Source organism: Ceratotherium simum, chromosome 27 (assembly GCF_057802395.1).
Source record: "Ceratotherium simum simum isolate JZ-2026a chromosome 27, ASM5780239v1, whole genome shotgun sequence".
Taxonomy (NCBI): Eukaryota; Metazoa; Chordata; class Mammalia; order Perissodactyla; family Rhinocerotidae; genus Ceratotherium; species Ceratotherium simum.
Window position 1 is genome coordinate 25,086,619 of NC_141926.1, and position 16,690 is coordinate 25,103,308.

The 16,690-nt window shown below is 36.5% G+C and overlaps 1 long non-coding RNA gene across 1 annotated transcript in view; it reads left to right on the forward strand.

Moving 5' to 3' along the window:
- Positions 1-14,898: 14,898 nt before the first annotated feature.
- Positions 14,899-16,690, forward strand: part of LOC147913451 (uncharacterized) — a 43,924-nt gene continuing 42,132 nt past the window's right edge. The window contains exon 1 of the long non-coding RNA XR_015548673.1: positions 14,899-15,058. This is a non-coding gene — a long non-coding RNA (uncharacterized LOC147913451). The remainder of the gene's footprint in view (positions 15,059-16,690) is intronic.

Genomic DNA, 16,690 nt, shown 5'->3' on the forward strand with positions numbered 1-16,690 from the left:
AATAAAATAAAGAATAGTCCTAAAATAGCCCATCTGATCTTGACAGCCAGAAAGTGCTCACATCAAGGTACTTTCCAATGGCCTAAAGGCTTCTTTGCTCTCTACATCTCCTAAATGTGGTTGTTGAAATGCTGTTGCTGTAAATGCTATTGTCAAACTCCGCATTCAATTTTACCTTTAAAATGTCAAAGAAACAATGTGTGGCCAGTTGCCTGCCCTCTAATGGCTTATGATGATGTCTGCAATGGCAGTGTCTATACAGAAGTTGATTTGTAGTTCCCCAGCATTTCATGAGACTATCTATCTCCCCCATACCATAAGTAAATGTATTATCAAACATTCATCATTTAGGGGAATTAGAAAATCTTTAGCTTATTTTTTAAATCAATGTTGAATAACCAGTGAATTTAATTCTTTCCCTATATTTATTAGCTTTATATGTCTATAAACATACAGTCATGTGTCGCTTAATGATGGGGATATGTTCTGAGAAATGCATCACTAGGTGATTTTGTTGTTGTGTGAACATGGTAGAGAGCACACAACTGAAGGGGAACAAAATTTGCCACCCCAAAATGTGTCTCTTTAACGTGAGAATTATTCTAGGTGGATTTTTAAGAAACAAAAGACTCAGAAAATTTTTTTGTTACCTTCCCTTAACTACCCAAAAATATTTAAATAAAAAATCCTGTCTCAGGAAGTGAGCTAACTTGAACTAGGTGGTAGACAGGGAGGAACCTAGAAAACCCTGTTTGTTGGGCTTTCTTCTATGTTCTTCTGTTTCTGTGTGGCCAAATATTTGTTTTCCAAATGTTTGCTCCTTTTCACCTACCTGTGAATTGCTTTTTGAATTCCCTGACTCTCCCCACTGCTATCATCTTTTGTCCTTAGCTGAGGTAAGGGTTTTGGCCATTTTGGTGAGTTACTTGGTTTTCTCGAGTTTCTCTCACATATACATGTTATTAAACTTCTGTTTGTTTTTCTCCTGTTAATCCGCCTCGTATCAATTTAATTCTTAGACCAGCCAGAAGAACCTAGAACTGTAAAGGAAAATTTCTTCTTCCCCTACAGTACTTACACAAACCTAGATGATATAGCCTACTACACACCTAGGCTATATGGTACTAACCTTATGAGACCACTGTTGTATATGTGGTCCATTATTGACCAAAACGTCATTATGCAGCACATGACTGTATTATACTTGAATAAAGAAAAACACAGCCTCACAAGCAAGACACTTCTTATCTTAAAATTCATAAGGAAAGAAAAGAAACCCAAAGTGAAATGAAATATACATCTCAGACCCTGGTAAATATGAATAAAAAATAAGTAAATTCACGGAAACTTGGACAGAGACTCTCAAATGGTAGGGTAATATCAAAAATGAAATTGCAATGATGTAAATATAATATTTCCAAAAAATAGAGAGTCACTTTACAAAATGTGACTGCAACTAGAAGTCCCTAAAGAATGATTATATAACCAAGTCAAACCAATGTGAGAAAAAGAAAGTAGGATAAAGTGTTGGTATATTATTGAGATTAACATTCAATGATTACGATGTTAACAAACCACCATTGACTTCAGTCAAATGGTTATTTATAAAGTATGATTTGTGAAAATGAGCTCAGAGTTCAGAATATGATGACATATTAATAGATTAAAAAAATACACCAACATGTATTTCCTAGGTGGCTGACTATGAGATGGAGATTAGTGTAAGAACTGTTATGGGAGTATTTGAGGATCAACATTTGGGAAGAGACGTTCAAAAACAAGACATGGCAAAAACAGTAGTTGAACTATAATGCAGTCTCAGGAAAGGACTCAGCTGTCCAGATGGGGAGTTAGGAAGCTGCGATGACCCTTCAGTATTGTCTCAAGTTGCAGCAAAGGATCTGACATAATACCTCATCCCACCCCGGACTATAATTATCATTGCATACCGGCATCTCTGGAAAGAGAGCATGACATTGGGCAAGATGGCTCTGTTAAGCTAAGGCAGTTACTGAAGAGGCCCGACAGCTGACAACTATTTAGGGCAGCATTTCAGCAGCTCAAGAATGGAGCAGGAAATTCTTCATTCTTGCAGCGGGGTTTGTGCTACGCATCACAGTGTCTTCTATAGTTCAGTTCTTCTCCTCAGATCCAATTCTTCATGTGACTCTGGGAACCACTCTTCAAAGATTCTATTTGATGAATCTCTCTTCCTAAGGAAAATTTCAAACAGGAGGGTTAGTGGACAAAGTACAGTCCACACTGATGCAGCTGGTCTTGGGGCCTCAATGGATACTAACAGTAACATATCACCATGTGACATGATAAAATAATTTCCAGGGGGGTTAAAAGTGTTAAGTGTAAAAATAACTACAACGTTAAAAAAATGGAGATAAATATATAAACCAACCAATCTGGTGAAATGTTTTTAATAGTATAATCATAGAGAAAAAAATGAATAAGTTTTTTGCATAAATATTAAGATCTGAGGTAAATCAAAGTGCAATACAAACAAAAAGGTAAATTACAAACCTAATCATTTTCAACAATTATGACATAGTATCTTAAAATCAGTATTGAAACTCACATTCTAATAGAAACATTTTAAATGTAAATGGGTGTACAATTCTCAATATGAAAACATTAAAGACATTGTGCTGTTAACCCATTTATTGCTTTGCAACTCCAAGTTCACCCTTTGTGCCTGCTCTGTAAAAATGGATCTAGGCCGTTTTAAATATTTTTCTTTTGCCAGTTTCCATTGAAGCTTTGCCAGTAGAGGTTGATGGAGTGACATTGCAGGAAAAAGCATGGTGCTTCCTGGGCCTGGTGTGATTGCTTATCAGACTCCTGCAGCACACAGGGCCTCCCCAGTACCCAGCACCTGCAAGCTTTCTAGAACCTGATTCCTGCAGTTCATGGTGACCAGAGCACTCAGCAGCCAACAGCTTTCTTCAGACAGCCTTAGGTCAGATTCGTAGGGGAGTGCCTCCAGTGTGATGCCTCCAGGAAACAGCTCTCCCTGCCATGCTAAAGGATAGATTTCCAGCAAGTTCCATCAGTACTGCACCATAGTGGCTTCTGGGCCATGAGCAGACCCTCTCTAAGAAAGTCTGGACCTCAGCCTTGGGTTGGGAGTGGGGGGTGGGGTGGGGGACAGTCTTCCTTGGGGGCTCTATCTCAGGCCAAGGGGTAATGGTTCTTCTTATATCTGCTACGCCTATATTATTTAGAATGATCTTTACGGCATGTAAATCAAACCCTTGTTACTCTAATCCCATTATAGATAATAATTCTTTATTAAATTTTCCCTGATCATTTTACTATGTGGTTTCTCTTTCCTGATTGAAGCTAGACTGATACAGATATACATGAAGAAAAAAAAATGCTTTCCTCACTGGTTCTCAAATAAATTTATATTAAAACAATAGTGATAATGAAATATTGTATTTTGACAATGGAATTAGTACAACTTTTTTAATAATTAAAATCCTTTGTGTAGCTGAGTAAGGTAAGATGTGGACTACATTACACTGGAGATAAAAGTATAAGTTGCTATAGAAATTTAGAGAAGCAACCAAAATTTTGAATCATATCCTTAAAAATTTTCAAGCACTTGAATAATTCTTAGAATTTATTCTAAGGAATAACAAGAGACATGCACACTAATTTGTGCACAAGGCAGCATTTAAAACTTTTTGGAAGTTAAATAAGGTGAAGTAAGAACAGCTTACATCTCCAACATTGATGACTTCTCAAAAAAAAATTAGTGGTAAGTCTCATAATGAGATGACATTTTAGTGACTGAGGGACGAATCTTGAGCAAAGAAAACTATGTCAACTTGTTTTTTTAGCAGTCTTATTGGCCTAAGATTCATACAATTCGCATACTTAAAGTGTACAATTCAATGTTTTGAGTTATGTTCACAGATATGTGCAACTATCATCACAAGAAATTTTAGAAAGTTTTATCAGCTCAAAAAGAAACCTCACACCCTTATTTGGATGTAGCCATTAATATTAATTCATTGAATTAACATATTAAAACAAAAAAACACTTCGTCTTCCTTGCTTTTAACAGTTAATTAATTTCAAGGATCAACTTAAGGAAAAAAGACTAAATTATGATAAACATAGTTAATATGTTTCTTCAAGTAATTTAAATTGTATTTTAAATTTAATGAATTTGATATGCTCAAAACTTTCAGTGCTGGGAACTGACAAAGAAATCTTTGTGAAGCATTTAAATGACTGATTTCAGTGTAATCAACTAAACTTCTCCATTTAGTAAATGGAGATTCTCTTACACATAATAATATAGTAATTTTACAAACCATGTCTTTCAACTTAAAATTACAAATCTAAAAACAACTACTGAATTTAATTTAAAATGCAATCAAACCTAATCTTAAATTTTGGTAGACATTACAAACACTTTAAAAACAAATATTCACAGAGAATTTCTAAATTCACACAGATCTGTTAGGTTTAGAACCTCTTTACGTCTAGATTTAATTTGAAACTTTCCTAGGTTGGTAAGTCCACATGAAGGGAAAAATGTTAGTTCGTCAGGGTGTTAGATGACCATCCAAAGCATGTTGGGTTGAAGCGTCAACTCTTTCAAGGACACTTATGAACCAAAGTCCAAATCCAAATGCAATAATGAAGTAATTTTAGGCAATGCGGTGTGTGTGTGGTGTGTGTGTCTGTGTGCTTATGTGAGAATTTTTGAGAATTGTATTTTACAGACATTCTCCCTCTGTCCTTAGGACTTATGATCATAGGATATTTTTGTTGCCGTCACTGCCCTTCTTTGTTTATCACTCCTCTCTTCTATCTCCTAGGAAGTGTCTGGGAGGCTGATCACAAGTGGATAACTTTCGCCTGTTTATGACAATATTTTCTGTGAAATTATCTCAGACTTTCACACTTTTCCACCCATGGGCTCTGTTTCTCACAGAGCTTAGTGCCTGGCTATCAGCATTAGCAGAAATCCCCAACTTCTCATAAAATCTCTATCTGGAAATTACAGAGAGCATGACTGAACAAAGGCCGTCTTTTCACTGCCAGAAGCAAACTTGAAAGAATTAAAAATTTCTTACCAAAAAGTAAAATGATTTAAAAAAATGAAGCATTAGGGCTAACGAACTATATTTTTTGTGTGTGTCCTCACATAGGCTTAGTTTCAATTTTATAAAAATAAGTATATATTACAGCATGTTCATTTTGTGGACCATATTTGTGAGGTTGAAAAAAATGCCTTCTAAATATCAAGCAAGTAGTAATAAAATTAAAAACCATAGGTACCATAAAATATATTATCCTAAACTAACAGTGAGGCATTTTGAAATTTAATATTGAAAAAAGTTTCATTAAATGAAGTCAAACGAAAACAAAACACGAGTACTTAATATATATTCTGCTTCCAGATATTAGCATGTTTCGTATTTATTAGTTATAAGAGAGGTTATAAATGAAAATTGTGATTTAAAAATTTAAAACAATTCATGGAAATAAACTTTAAGGTCAACCTGAGACAGAATTTTCTGATCTTATGGATGGCTAAACAAAAACTAAATAGATATTTCTTAGTGTTGTGATGATCTTTACCAATATCAGAATTATACTCAGAATTATCTATACCAATATCAGAAATATACTCAATGTATCATGTATGATCCCAAGTCTAATCTGCTTTCCCAATAGCACACCTTTCAATGTAAGGAGAAAAGCATTCAAGTCGAGTGTTTGTATGATTGCTGAGTTTTTTTCCAAATACATATTCTTGAGGGAGAAAAAGAAGGATAGAAAAGGAAACATCAGTTATAGTTATTCGAGGCTGGTGAATGTTTTCAAACATTAGAGTAAATGAAAATGCATTAAATAAAAAAGTAATATACTTTTACCTATATTTTAAATGTACTTTCTATTGGCTTCAATACCTTTAAGTCTGCAAAATAAAACGTAGTGATTATTAACTGTCATGAGTTTCTTTGGGCAGCTCTGACAGACCATGCATACTTTTAGTTCATAAAAGACTGAATTTGCTTTGCTTTGCTACATACATATACAACTCTAATTCTTTAAGTCTAGCTATTATATGCATATTGTTTGGAACATTTTCTATTTTTTCAAAATTTGTGATGATCTAGACAGTCCCGTTCTCCAGACAATCCAATAAATAACAACCTTATTTTCCTCCCATTCCCACTGAGCTCTCTCAATCTTTAAAGTTCAAAAACACTTATGGGCCATAGTACAAATGGACCATAACACATTAAAAATTCTAATTACAGACCTAAAACTCACTTTCTGTGTAATCTTAGAAAAGTCAGTTCAGTTGCATATATACCTTAGGTATATGTATTTATTTTTTATATAAAATCCTAGGAAAGAAAAACATATTTTTACCTTTATTTCAGAACCATCAGTAGCTGACTCATGTAAATAAATCAAATGTAACCGAATGGCAAAGATAAGAGACACCACTCAGGGTAATATTTGTTGTTATTACCCACATTTACTTTTAAAAACCATAAAGGAGTCCTGAATTTCATAATATACCTAATAAAAAAGACCCAGATCAAAGAGGTGATGATCATACTCTAGAATCATTCTGATTCTTGTTTTTCTTCAATATAATACTGGGAATCCAGTTGCTCACTGAATATTTACCTAGTGCTTGCTAAAGCATGACATTGTGCAGCATTAAGGCCAAATATGAATTTTAATATTATCCACATTTATTGTTTGCTTTTGATTTTTATATAGCATATATGGAATTTCCTAATATGTATTATAATCAATTAAGAGGAGAGTAACATATTTTAAAGAGTCTAATGACTGGGTCATGTATGTGGACCTTGTGCAAGTCATGGTCTTCTGTGAGGTTCGCTATCTTAATCTTTACATAGGAATAATTTCTCTAATTTACTTGATATTCAAAAGAGATATTATAGATAAAGGAGATTATGAAATGTCAAATAGTGCAGAAATTATTACCAATTATGAGTTCTGTGACAGATACTGAAGTTGGCTAATTTTTCAACATTCATCTTCTGCTTTTTCATTGTAACGGAACTTTAAGTTTATTGTAAGAATATGCCCAACCAAAAGACTATGATTCTCTCGAACATCCACTCATGATAAAAACTCTCTGTAAACTAGGAATAGAAAGGGACTTAATCAACTTGATAAAGAATATCTATGAAAAACCTGTAGCTAAGATCCACTTAATAGTGAGAAAATTGAAGCTTTCCCATTAAAATCAGGAAGAGTTGTTCCCTCTTACCATTCCTTTTCAACTTCATTCTGAAAGTCCTAATTAATGTAATAAGATAAGAAATTTTAAAAAATATACAGATTAAGAAGGACAAAATGAAACTCCTTGTTCATAGATGACATCATCATCTATGTAAAAAATCTGAAAGAATCACAGAAAAGCCTCCTGGAACTAATAAATGCTTATAGTAAAGTTGCAGGATACATGGTTAATATACAAAAGTCAATCACTTTTCTATATACTAGCAATGAACAAGTGGATTTGAAATTAAAACACAATATCAATTACATTCTTGCCCTGAAATGGAAATACTTAGGTATAAATCTAACAAAAATATATACAAGATCTATATGAAGAAAACTATAAAACTCTGATGAATGAAATGAAAGAAGAACTAAATTAATGGAGTTAGTCCATGTTCATGGATAGGAAGATTCAATATTGTCAAGATGTCAGTTCTTTCCAAATTGATCTGTAGATTAAACGCAATCACAATCAAAATCCCAGCGACTTATTTTGTGGAAATTTAAAATTAATGTTACGGTTTATATAGAGAAACAAAAGACCCAGAATAGCCAACACAATATTGAAGGAGAAGAAGAACAAAGTTGGGGGACTGACACTACCCAACTTCAAGATTTAGAATAAAACTACAATAATCAAGACTGTATGGTATTGGTGAAAGAATAGACAACTAGATTAGTGGAACAGAAACAGACCACATGAATACAGTCAATTGATCTCTGATAAATGAGCAAAAGCTATACAGTGGAGAAAAGATAGTTTTTCAACAAATGGTGCTGGAAAAAATGGACATCTACATGTAAAAAAAATAAATAAATCTAGACACAAATCTTACACCTTTCACAAAAATTAACTCAAAATGAATCACAGATATAAATGTAAAACACAAAACTATACAACTCTTAGAAGATAACATACAAGAAAATCTAGATGACCTTAGGTATGGTGATGACTTTTTAGATACAACACCAAAGACATGATCCATGAAAGAAATAATTGATATTTATTGATATAATTGATGTTATCAATTGAAATCATTGATAATAAGCTGGACTTCATTAAAATTAAAAACTCCTGTTCTGTGAAAAACAATGTCAAGAGAATGAGAAGACAAATCACAGACTGGCAGAAAATTTTTGCAAAAGACGACCTGGCCAAGGACTCTTTTCCAAAAGAACAAAGAACTCTTAAAACCTGACAATGAGAAAATGAACGACCAGATTAAAAAACGGGCCAAAGACCTTAACAGTCACCTCACTGAAGAAGATATACAGATGGCAAATAAGCATGTAAAAAAATGCTCCACATCATAGGTCATTGGGGAAATGCAAGTTCAAACAAAAATAAGATATCAGCTCACACTTACTAGAATGGCCAAATCCAAAACATTGATAACACCACATGCTGGTTAGGGTGTGGAGCCACAAGAACTCTCATTCATCACTGGTGAGAGTGAAAAATGGTGCAGCCATTATAGAAACAGTTCGACAATTTCTTTTTTTTTTTTTTTTTTTAATTTTTTGTTTATTGCAGTAACATTGGTTTATAACATTGTAAAAATTTCAGGTGTACATCATTGTACTTCTATTTCTGCATAGATTACATCATGTTCCCCACCAAAATACTAATTACAACCCATCACCACACACATGTACCCAATTATCCCTTTCACCCTCCTCCCTCCCCCCTTCCCCTCTGGTAACCACCAATCCAATCTCTGTCCCTATGTGTTTGTTTATTGTTGTTATTATCTACTACTTAATGAAGGAAATCATACGGTATTTGACCTTCTCCCTCTGACTTATTTCACTTTGCATCATGCCCTCAATGTCCATCCATGTTGTCACAAATGGCTGGATTTCATCGTTTCTTATGGCTGAGTAGTATTCCATTGTGTATATATACCACAGCTTTTTATCCATTCGTCCCTTGATGGGCACTTAGGTTGCTTCCAAGTCTTGGCTATCGTGAATAAGGCTGCAATGAACACAGGGGTGCATGTACCTTTGCAAATTGGTGTTTTCAAGTTCTTTGGATAAATACCCAACAGTGGAATAGCTGGATCATATGGTAGTTCTATCCTTGATTTTTTGAGGAATCTCCATACTGTTTTCCATAGTGGCTGCACCAGTTTGCACTCCCACCAGCAGTGTATGAGAGTTCCCTTCTCTCCACAACCTCTCCAACACATGTTGTTTCCTGTCTTGTTAATTATAGCCATTCTGACGGGCGTGAGGTGATATCTCATTGTAGTTTTGATTTGCATTTCCCTGATAGTTAGTGATTTTGAACATCTTTTCATGTGTCTGTTGGCCATCTGTATATCTTCTTTGGAGAAATGTCTGTTCAGGTCTTTTGCCCATTTTTTAATTGGGTTGGTAGTTTTTTTGTTGTTGAGATGCATGAGTTCTTTATATATTTTGGAGATTAAGCCCTTATCAGATGTATGGTTTGCAAATATCTTCTCCCAATTGTTAGGTTGTCTTTTCGTTTTGTTGATGGTTTCCTTTGCTGTGCAGAAGATTTTTGGTTTGATGTAGTCCCATTTGTTTATTTTTTCTATTGTTTCTCTTGCCCGGTCAGATGTGGTGCTTGAAAATATGTTGCTAAGACTGATGTCGAAGAGCGTACTGCCTATGTTTTCTTCTAGAACTTTCACAGTTTCAGGTCTTACATTCAAGTCTTTAATCCATTTGGAGTTAATTTTTGTGTATGGTGTAAGGTAAGAGTCTACTTTCATTTTTTTGCATATGGCTATCCAGTTTTCCCAACACCATTTGTTGAAGAGACTTTCTTTTCCCCATTGTATGTTCTTGGCTCCTTTGTCAAAGATTAGCTGTCCATAGATGTGTGGGTTTATTTCTGGGCTTTCGATTCTATTCCATTGATCTGTGTGTCTGTTTTTGTGCCAGTACCATGCTGTTTTGGTTACTACAGCTTTGTAGTATATTGTGAAATCAGGGAGTGTGATACCTCCAGCTTTGTTCTTTTTTCTCAAGATTCCTTTAGCTATTCGGGGTCTTTTGTTGTTCCATATAAATTTTAGGATTCTTTGTTCTATTTCTGTGAAAAATGTTGTTGGAACTTTGATAGGGATTGCATTGAATCTATAGATGGCTTTAGGAAGTATGGACATGTTAACTATGTTAATTCTTCCAATCCAAGAGCACGGAATATCTTTCCATTTCTTTGTGTCTTCTTCAATTTCTTTCAGAAATGTTTTATAGTTTTCAGTGTACAGATCTTTCACCTCTTTGGTTAAGTTTATTCCTAGGTATTTTATTCTTTTTGTTGCAATTGTAAATGGGATGGTATTCTGAATTTCTCTTTCTGCCTCTTCGTTGTTAGTGTACAGAAATGCAACTGATTTTTGTATGTTGATTTTGTATCCTGCAACTTTCCCATATTCGTTTATTACTTCTAAAAGTTTTCTGGTGGATTCTTTAGGGTTTTCTATATATAAAATCATGTCATCTGCAAATAGTGACAGTTTCACTTCTTCCTTTCCAATTTGGATCCCTTTTATTTCTTTCTCTTGCCTGATTGCTCTGGCTAGGACTTCCAATACTATGTTAAATAGGAGTGGTCACAGTGGGCATCCTTGTCTGGTTCCTGTTCTTAGAGGGATAGCTTTCAGTTTTTCACCATTGAGGATGATATTAGCTGTGGGTTTCTCATATATGGTCTTTATTATGTTGAGGTACTTTCCTTCTATACCCATTTTATTCAGAGTTTTTATCATAAATGGATGCTGGATCTTGTCAAATGCTTTCTCTGCATCTATTGAGATGATCATGTGATTTTTGTTCTTCATTTTATTAATGTGGTGTATTATGTTGATTGATTTGCGAATGTTAAACCATCCCTGCATACCTGGAATAAATCCCACTTGATCATGGTGTATAATCTTTTTAACGTATTGTTGTATGCGATTTGCTAGTATTTTGTTGAGGATTTTCGCATCGATGTTCATCAGTGATATTGGCCTGTAATTTTCTTTTTTTGTGTTGTCCTTGTCTGGTTTTGGTATCAGGGTAATGTCAGCTTCGTAGAATGAGTTAGGGAGCTTCCCCCCCTCCTCAATTTTTTGGAAGAGTTTGAGAAGGATAGGTATTAAGTCTTCTTTGAATGTTTGGTAGAATTCACCAGGGAAGCCATCTGGTCATGGACTTTTATTTTTGGGGAGGTTTGTGATTACTGTTTCTATCTCCTTACTGGTGATTGGTCTATTCAAATTCTCTACTTCTTCTTGATCCAGTTTTGGAAGGTTGTATGATTCTAAGAATTTATCCATTTCTTCCAGATTGTCGAATTGGTTGGCATATAGTTTTTCATAGTATTCTCTTATAATCTTTTGTATTTCTGAGGTGTCTGTTGTAACCTCTCCTCTTTCATTTCTGATTTTACTTATTTGTGCCTTCTCTCTTTTTTTCTTGGTGAGTCTAGCTAAAGGTTTGTCTATTTTGTTGATCTTTTCAAAGAACCAGCTCTTGGTTTTATTAATTTTTTCTATTGTTTTTTGGTCTCTATTTCATTTATTTCTGCTCTGATTTTTATTATTTCCCTTCTTCTACTGATTTTGGGCTTTGGTTGTTCTTCTTTTTCCAGTTCCTTTAGGTGCATTGTTAGATTGTTTATTTGAGATTTTTCTTGTTTGTTGAGATAGGCCTGTATTGCTATAAACTTCCCTCTTAGAACCGCTTTTGCTGTATCCCATAAATTCTGGCATGTTGTATTTTCATTTTCATTTGTCTCCAGGTATGTTTTGATTTCTTCTTTGATTTCTTCATTAACCCAGTCGTTGTTCAGTAGCATTTTGTTTAATCTCCATGTATTTGTGGCTTTTCTGATTTTCTTCCTATAGTTGATTTCTAGTTTCATACCTTTGTGGTCAGAAAAGATGCTTGGTATTATTTCAATCTTCTTAAATTTATGGAGACTTGTTTTGTGGCCTAATATGTGATCAATCCTGGAGAACGTTCCATGTGCATTTGAAAAGAACGTGTATTCTTCGGTTTTTGGATGGAATGCTCTGTATATATCTACTAGGTCCATCTGTTCTAGTGTGTCGTTTAAGGCCAATGTTTCCTTATTGATCTTCTGTTTGGATGATCTATCCGTTGGTGTAAGTGGAGTGTTAAAGTCCCCTACTATTACTGTGTTACTGTCTATTTCTGTTTTTATGTCTGTTAATAATTGCTTTATATATTTAGGTGCACCTACATTGAGTGCGTAGATATTTACAAGTGTTATATCCTCTTGTTGGATTGTTCCCTTGATCATTATGTAATGCCCTTCTTTGTCTCGTTTTACAGTTTTTGTTTTAAAGTCTATTTTGTCTGATATGAGTACTGCTACCCCAGCTTTCTTTTCATTGCCATTTGCGTGGAGTATCTTTTTCCATCCCTTCACTTTCAGTTTGTGAGTGTCTTTAGGTCTGAAGTGTGTCTCTTGTATGCAGCATATATATGGGTCTTGTTTTTTTATCCAGTCAGCCACCCTATGCCTTTTAATTGGAGCATTTAGTCCATTGACGTTTAAAGTAGCTATTGATAAGTATGTACTTACTGCCATTTTTTAACTTTTTTTTTTCCTCAGTGTTTTAGTAGTCCTTCTCTGTTCCTTACTTCTTCTATACAGAATTGATGGTCACTTTAGTTTGACCTCTGTCTGAAAGCTGTACTCTTTAACTACCCTCCTCCCTCCTTTTATGTTTTTGATATCATATCCAACCTCTTTTGTGCATTTGTATCCATTACGTTCTAATCGTGGAAATAGATAATTTTTCCTATTTGTGGTCTTCTCTTTTCCCCTTAAATCAGTCCCTTTAACATTTCTTGTAACACTGGTTTCTTGGTGACAAACTCCTTTAATTTTTGCTTATCTGGGAAAATTTTGATCTCTCCTTCCATTTTGAACGATAACCTTGCTGGGTAGAGTATTCTTGGCTGTAAGTTTTTTCCTTTTAGCACTTTAAATATATCATGCCATTCTCTTCTAGCCTGTAAGGTTTCTGCTGAGAAGTCAGCTGATAGCCTTATGGGGTTTCCTTTGTATGTAACTTGACATTCTCTTGCGGCTTTTAGGATTCTCTCTTTATCTTTAATTCTGGACATTTTGATTATGATGTGTCTTGGTGTGGGCCTCTTTGGGTTTATCTTGTTTGGGGCTCTCTGTGCATCCTGTACCTGGATGTCTGTTTCCTTCCTTAGGTTAGGGAAGTTTTCATCTATTATTTCTTGAAATAGATTCTCTGCCCCCTTGTCTCGCTCTTCTCATTCCGGGACACCTATAACACGGATGTTAGTGCGCTTGATGTTGTCCCAGAGGTCCCTTAGACTGTCCTCACTCTTTTTAATTCTTTTCTCTTTTACCTGTTCACCTTGGGTAATTTCTTCTAGTCTTTCTTCCAGCTCACAGATCCGTTCTTCTGTATCCTCTACTCTGCTTTTGAGTCCCTCTAATGAGTTTTTCATTTCCAGTATTGTATTCTTCATTTCTGATTGGTTCTTTTTTATATCTTCCATTTCTTTGTTGACATTCTCACTGAGTCCATCTATTCTTCTCCCCAGATCAGTGAGCATCCTTAACACTCTTAGTTTGAACTCTCTGTCGGGTAGGTTGTTCATTTCTGTTTCACTAAGTTCCTTTTCTGGGGTTTTGTCCTGTTCCCTTACTTGGAGTGTATTCTTTTGCCTCTTCATTTTGCCTCTTTCCCTGTGCTTGTGTCTACGTATTAGGTAGGTCAGCTACGTCTCCTGCTCTTGGATAGGTGACCTTATGTAAGTGATGGGCTGGGGGGGTTGCAGTGGGCGTCCCTCAGTGCTCAATGTTCCAGGGTGACCCCTATGTGGCCTACGTGTTGCCTTCTGCTGTGGCCTGTTTGCTCTCCCTGTAGGCGCCCAGGAAGGCTGAGTTATGCTCCTGGCCAGCTGTTGTAATGCTCAGCTGCTTGTAGTTGTTGTGGGCCCTTCAGTCTCTTTATCAGCTGTGGGGAGCCCCAGCACAGTTGGCTGCAAGTTCTAATACCACATTTGTGTTGCAGTATTTCTTTTAAGTGAGTAGGCCCCCACCGTGGCAGGTTGTTAGGCTCAGGGCCTTACAATTGCTGTAAGCCTCTAGCCTATTAGGTCTCTTGTCAGCTCTCTGAGGATTGCAGCTGGGTGGGGCTGGCCTCAGGCACAGGAGCACCCAATTGTTTCAGGTTTTGGAAGGTGGAGCAAACCTCCTATGTGGGTCTTTGAGAAGTACAAGTCTTCTGTGGCTGAGAAGCCCTGCTGCCCACAGGTCCACACACACAGTCAACACAGTCCTGCCCCGTGTGAGCGCCCCGACCTCCCCAAGTGGACCCAGTCTCTCCACAGCGGGAGCCCCACACACTCTGCCACCGCCCCACACTCTGCCACCACCCCACACTCTCCACCCGCTCCTTGTGCACACCCTGCCCCGCTCAAGTCAGCTCAGTTGCCAGGCTGCAGAGAATCCAGTCACCAATCTATGCAGGCCCACACGTTGCCTGAGGGCTTGTTGTTGGGTGGGGCTAGTCTCTAGGGTGGGCTGCCTGCCCTGGCTGAGCTGGATTAAATCGGTGCTCTAGCGGGTGGAGCAGACCCTGGGCTAGCAGGTCTCAGGGAGAACTCCAATGGCGTCTGTGTCAGCAGGCTCACACCAGGCCACAACAATGGCCGCCGCCAATGTCCCAGTCCCTGGAGAGGTCTCACCCCTCACCGAGATGCACTCAGGGCCTATTAGGTGAGTCTCTTGTCACCGAAGCACTGTGCACCTTTCTTTCTGGTGATTTTAGGATGCTTTCTGGAACGGGTGAGTTTGTGCGCGGGCCCTTTAAGAGCCAGTTTTAGTTTCTTTGTGAACCGGGTTTTCTGGGGGTGCTACCCAATGCTTTAGTAGCAGGCAAAGTCAGATATTATGCTGCTGGTCTCAATTGTGCTGGGTCCACAAAACGCCCACAGCGGGGGCGCTCCCCGGCTCAGGGCCCCGCGCCTCCAGGGAGGCTGCGTACCTGTGAGCTGCTCCCGGCGGCCGTGACGCTGGCGGCTTGTGAAGGTGGCGTTTTTCCTCTCCAGAAGGGAGTCTCTGCCTCTTCTACCCCAGTTAGGATTGTCCGTTGTTGCAGGAGTTCCTCTTATCCAGTTTTCAGTTCTGTCTCAGGGGTAATTTTTCCACGAGTAGTTGTAAATTGGCTGTGTCCACGGGAGGAGGTGAGTTCAGAGTCTGCCTACGCCGCCATCTTGACTCCGCCCCCCTCCAGTTCGACAATTTCTTACAAAACAAAAAAATACTCTTACGCTGTGATCCATCAATCATGTTCCTTGGTATTTACCCAAAGGAGTTGAAAACTTATGTCCACACAAAAACGTACACATGGTTGTTTACAGAAGCTTTATTGATAATTGCCAAAACATGGGAGCAACCAAGAAGTCCTTCAGTAGGTAAATGGATAAATAAGTCGTGGTACCACCAGACAATGGAATGTTATTCAGGGCTAAAATAAATGAGTTATCAAGTAGTGAAAAGACATGGAGGAAAATCAAATGCATATTAATAAGTGAGAGAAGCAGCAAAATGAGATAAAAATGTCCAGATTGAAAAGGAAGAAGTAGAACTATCTCTGTTTGCAGAGGACATGTTCTTATCAATATAAAATCCTGAGAAATCCACTAAAAATCTATTAGAATGAATAAATGAGTTCACTAAAATTGCAGGATATATTATTAATTTATAAAAATCTATTGTATTTCTATGCAGTAGCAATGAACAAGTCAAAAATGAAATTCTCAATAGCATCAAGAGGAATAAAATACCTAGGCATAAATTTAGCAAAAAAAGTGCAGAACTTATACTCTGAAAACTACAAAGTATTGTTGGAAGAAATTAAAGATGACCTAATCAAATGGAAATACATCCCATGTTAACTGCTCAGAAGGCTTAATACTGATAAGATGGCAATACTCTGTAATTTGCTCTATAGTCAAAACAGTCCCTATCAAAATCCCAGCTGACTTCTTTACAGAAATTGACAAGCTGATCCTAATATTCATATGAAAATTCAAAGGACTTAGAACAGCTAAAACAACCTTGAAAAAGAACAAAGGTGAAGAATTCACACTTTCTGATTTCAAAATAATACGATAATATATAAATATATAAATAAATAAGATAATGTGGTACTGGCATAAGGATAGACATGTAGATCAATGGAATAGAATTGAGAATCCAGAAATAAACCCTCACATCTACAGACAATTGATTTTGACCAGAGTGCTAAGACAATTCAATTCAGTGCATAAACACATACTAATAATTAAAAGAACGAACATGTTTCAAGTAATTTTCATTCTTTTTTATTTAATTAAATCACTAATA